This window comes from Corvus brachyrhynchos, unplaced genomic scaffold (assembly GCF_000691975.1).
Source record: "Corvus brachyrhynchos isolate BGI_N302 unplaced genomic scaffold, ASM69197v1 scaffold412, whole genome shotgun sequence".
NCBI classification, from domain to species: Eukaryota; Metazoa; Chordata; class Aves; order Passeriformes; family Corvidae; genus Corvus; species Corvus brachyrhynchos.
In genome coordinates this window covers 379,829-383,827 of record NW_008236761.1, presented here as the reverse complement: position 1 = coordinate 383,827, position 3,999 = coordinate 379,829, and the positions used below count along the sequence as shown (strand labels likewise).

General features: G+C 49.4%; 1 protein-coding gene across 2 annotated transcripts in view; it reads right to left on the bottom strand.

The window, feature by feature from the left end:
* LOC108444894 overlaps positions 1-3,968 on the bottom strand; it is a 34,881-nt gene extending 30,913 nt beyond the window's left edge. For both annotated transcript variants that reach the window (XR_001859610.1, XM_017727088.1), the window contains exon 1: positions 3,887-3,968. The gene's annotated coding sequence lies outside the window, so the exon portion shown is untranslated. The remainder of the gene's footprint in view (positions 1-3,886) is intronic.
* Positions 3,969-3,999: the final 31 nt, after the last annotated feature.

Sequence of the window (3,999 nt, the reverse complement as noted above, 5' to 3'; positions counted from 1 at the left end):
AGAGCTGAGGAATCAACAGGGTTTGCTGGCACAAGTGACCAGGCTGGGCTCTCCCTGTGCTGAGGTTAATCAGGATGTAACTGAGAGCAGGGTTTAGGATCCTGGAGGCAGAATTTACCATTCTGCTCTAAAGTCAGAGTCCCAGACCCCTTTTGTTCCTCCCTGAGTGAAGAACCCTGTGTGACAAAACCACGTCCCTGTCAATTCCCTTCCTGAGCCTTCATCCTACAACATCCCTGCTCCTTGTGTACAGGGAAAAATCCAAAGCTAGGGGTGTAAAAACCTCGTCTCCAAGGGGCTATTATTTTATAGCATCCTGTTTCCCACCCCCAAAGTGCAGACTGCACAAAAGCAGAATGCAAAGACAGCCTCCTCTTCCTCCTGCCAAGGCCTTGCTCACTCTCGTGGCAGCTTCTCTCTCCTGGTTGTCAAAAAAATTGTCCAGATAACATAATGTGGAATGAAGAAAACACAGAGTGTGGAGAGGGAAACACATGTGAAAACATGCAGGAGCAGGAGTGGTGCCTTTGGCTCTTTGCCCAGGTTCGTTCCGTGCCCTCCCTGGGTCCGTCACTGAGGACACTCCAGAGGCCCCCATGGCTTGGGAAGAGCCACTCGGGGCTGGGAAATGAAGGAAAATCTGTGCCTGGAGCTCGTGCAGCTGCTGATCCGATGTGAGAGGCTGGAATCATTGCTCCCTCAGCCAGAAGCTCCCTCCCTGTCTCCACGGGATGGGGGAACTGACCGGGCGCGTGCTCCACATCCGTTGGAACAGGAAATGGAATAGGTGGCTTTTATCACACTCGGGCTATTTCTGGCCCCAGCAAATGAAAATAAATCTGTCCCATCAGCTCAGCAGGCATGATTTTCCCTCTCTCCCATGGGCACTAAGAGCTTTTGACAAGAAAAGTACCTTGTATTTGAGGAAAAGGGGAGGGAGCAAAAATAAACTTAACGCAGTGCCTCAAAAACTCAGCCAGCCCCCCCATTGTGAGTGCAGCAGGGAGCAGCTCAGCCCTGCATCCCTGGCCAGCCCAAAAATAAACCCCCTGGCTGGGGCATTCCCCTGCTCACAACCCCTGGCTGCAGGAGGCCTGGCAGAGCTCTGGGAGGGGAATTCTCACCTTTGCCAGCAGGAGTTGGTGGGAGCACACGGTCGGCAGCAGCTCGTCACAAAATTCCCCCTGAAACCTAATGTATTGTTTGTGCACTGCTGCTGAGCCTCCGGGTTATAGACTCTGTGTTTTCCTTCGTGTTGTCTTTTACACCAGTGGCATTTTATCAGGCTGATAATTCAGCCTTATAAGAATCCCCTGGGGTCAGCATTAGTTTTGTCAAATCCCTTACCCACCTCGTGAAAACAGACAGGCACTTTGTTGAAACAATAAATCCATTATGTCAACACAATTAATTCTGTTCACTGGCTAAAACATTCTGTCGAGGAACAAAAGGCATTACCTTAATATCTTTATCTAGTTGACAAAAAGCAAATCAGTTCAGAGCCTTTGATGTCATTGTGGTTTATGCCAAGGAAAATCCTACTTGTCGACATCCCATTTTATCAGCATTTTGTGAGGAGCCAGGACACAGGGGCTGTACCAGGGCTCTGCTGAGCGGCACAGGGACAGCTCCTGCATCTGTTCGTGCCTCCTGGGCCGGGGCTCCTGCAGAGAATTGTTCGTGCTGATGTGCTGGTAGCAGGCTGCTCTGCTCCCCGGACCGTCACTCGCCTTTGCGGTGATTTTCACAGCTCAAAAGGGAAGGGAGGGGCTCCCTCCCTGCTCCTGCAGCCCCAGCAGGAAGGGCTGGGTTGCTCTTGGCACTATTTAATGCCCATTTTATTTAATGGACCAGACCACTTCCAGGTCACTGCTGAGCACAAGGGGCTCTGACTGAGCTCGGCCCTCTATGCACGGCTCCATGTGCCCCGGGAGAGGCCCTCTCCTCACAGGGATGGCGTTTTCCTACAGCCGGTGGAAATGTGAGGTTCAACTTCCACATGGTTTCTTTGGGGAATCACCCCAAAGGTTCCACTGCAGCTCGTAGCAGGGGGCTGCGTGTGCACAGAGAGAGGAAGCTTTACCCTAACGTCATGTTCTTTCTTTTCCCTTTTCTCCTCAGAAGAGGTGAATTCCGTGTTTTCAAAGCAGGGAATCAGCCAGTCCTGCTTTCCTGGAGGCTGAGGTGAGGCGCTGCTTTCCCTCAGCTCCTCCTGGCCCTGGGACAGGGTTTGTGCAGCACCTCCAGCCCCCAGTTGGCCAAGTAAAATCAGGGGCTGCTCCGTGCATCCTCTGAGGAACAGCTCCCCTAAAGCTGCCCCTTTGTGCCAGCAGCACTCCCTGCACAAGGGGGTCAGAGTTGTCTTTCTGCTCAATGCAAAGTTTGTCACGGGAGGATTCTGGCTGAGATTGATCAGATCTGAGATTTGTCATATCTGAGCTAAGCCTCTGGTCTGCCAGTGACACCCTGTGCCAGGTTTCCTTCCCTTCAGTGTCCAGCTGGGAACGGCCAAAGCAGCACCTCTTTTCCTCACAGTGAGAATAAGCACCTCTCTTGAGGGAGAGAAGGTTGTGAAGTGCAGAAATCTGATAGCAGAACCAAGAGGTTCATTTCAAAAGGAAAAAAAAACTAAAAGAAGGAATTAAAAAGGTGCTTACAGTAAACATCCAAGGAAAATGCCCAAGTTCTCCCTCATCCTATCTCCTCCAGGCTTCTTTCCCAGCCTCCCGGCAGCCAGGTTTTCCCTGCTGCACCGAAGGCAGCAGCGCAGCTCCAGGCAATGCAGATGGAATGATTGTGAATTGTGTGCCCATCAATAGACTCCTGATGAGCAATTTTTCTTCCATTTATGCCTGCAGTGATTAAGAAACATCCAACGGTTTCTTTCTTTTTTTACAAAGAAACCTTTATTAATCATTTTTTCCTCTTCTGCTGGAAAACGAGGAGTCTGGGTTGGCCTGAGCTCTGCTGTGGCCACACAAGGAGCCGGAGGGGCTGTGAACGCAGCCCTGAGCGTCTCCTGTGCCTTCCTTGGGGATCCCTGCAGGACAATTCCTGGGTTTATCTCCCTGCTCGGAGGCTGGGCTGGGGCTGAGCTGCTCAGCATCTCCAAAGCTCAGCTCCTGGTGGATGGGTTCTGCCATTCTCTAGACTAGTGGCAGCTTTAGTTCCACAGCCCAGGCTCTCCCATTTAGTGGGGAGCTGCTGCCCCTCTAAAAATATATTTGCTATGGCAGGTTTTGAGTGGTTGTCTCAACATTCCCGTGGTACCAAATCCTCTTCTAACACCCCCTTTTCACTGCCAGCGAGTCAGGGATGACTTTATTCCCGGCCAGGGTCTGTGTGTGTGGCTGACAAAATTCCAGCCTCCACATGGACACTGATACAGAACTTTTTCACTTATTTATGGATTTTTAGCAAAAAAGAAGAAATTCATGCTCATTGGTTCTAGATTACATAATTCGCTTTCAATAATTAGTATTCTATCCCCTACTGGTTATTATTTCTCACTTCTCATGCTAATTAGTCTGTATTTTTAGTATCTTTTTCCTCCACTTTCCAAGACATCTACTGAGTCTTTTTTAGCCTCTCCTTTATCTTCTGCTTTCTGCAAAATGTCCTTGTGGTCCACAAATTCTGCATTCCAGATGTCCAACCTCACCAATCCATCTTCCTCTCACAGGCTTTGTTTATTGGAGCACATCAGAGTTAGTTTATCAAAAGTTAACATTTCAGTCATTTTTCCCAGCCGTGTTTCCACAAAAGTACCTTATGACAACTTTGCTGAGATTAATCTAAGAATAACACCCTGTTTATAATTTATATATGTGCTGGTTATGATTAATTAAAACAAGGATTTTAAAGGGTAATTAAAACCATTACCTACAATTATTTAAAAGCTCTCTCGTTTCCGGCACGCTCAGACCTCCCGCGTTGTGTCAGCTCAGGACTCCAGAGGTGGCACAGGAGCTGCCCGCAGACAGCAGACCGCGATTCTAC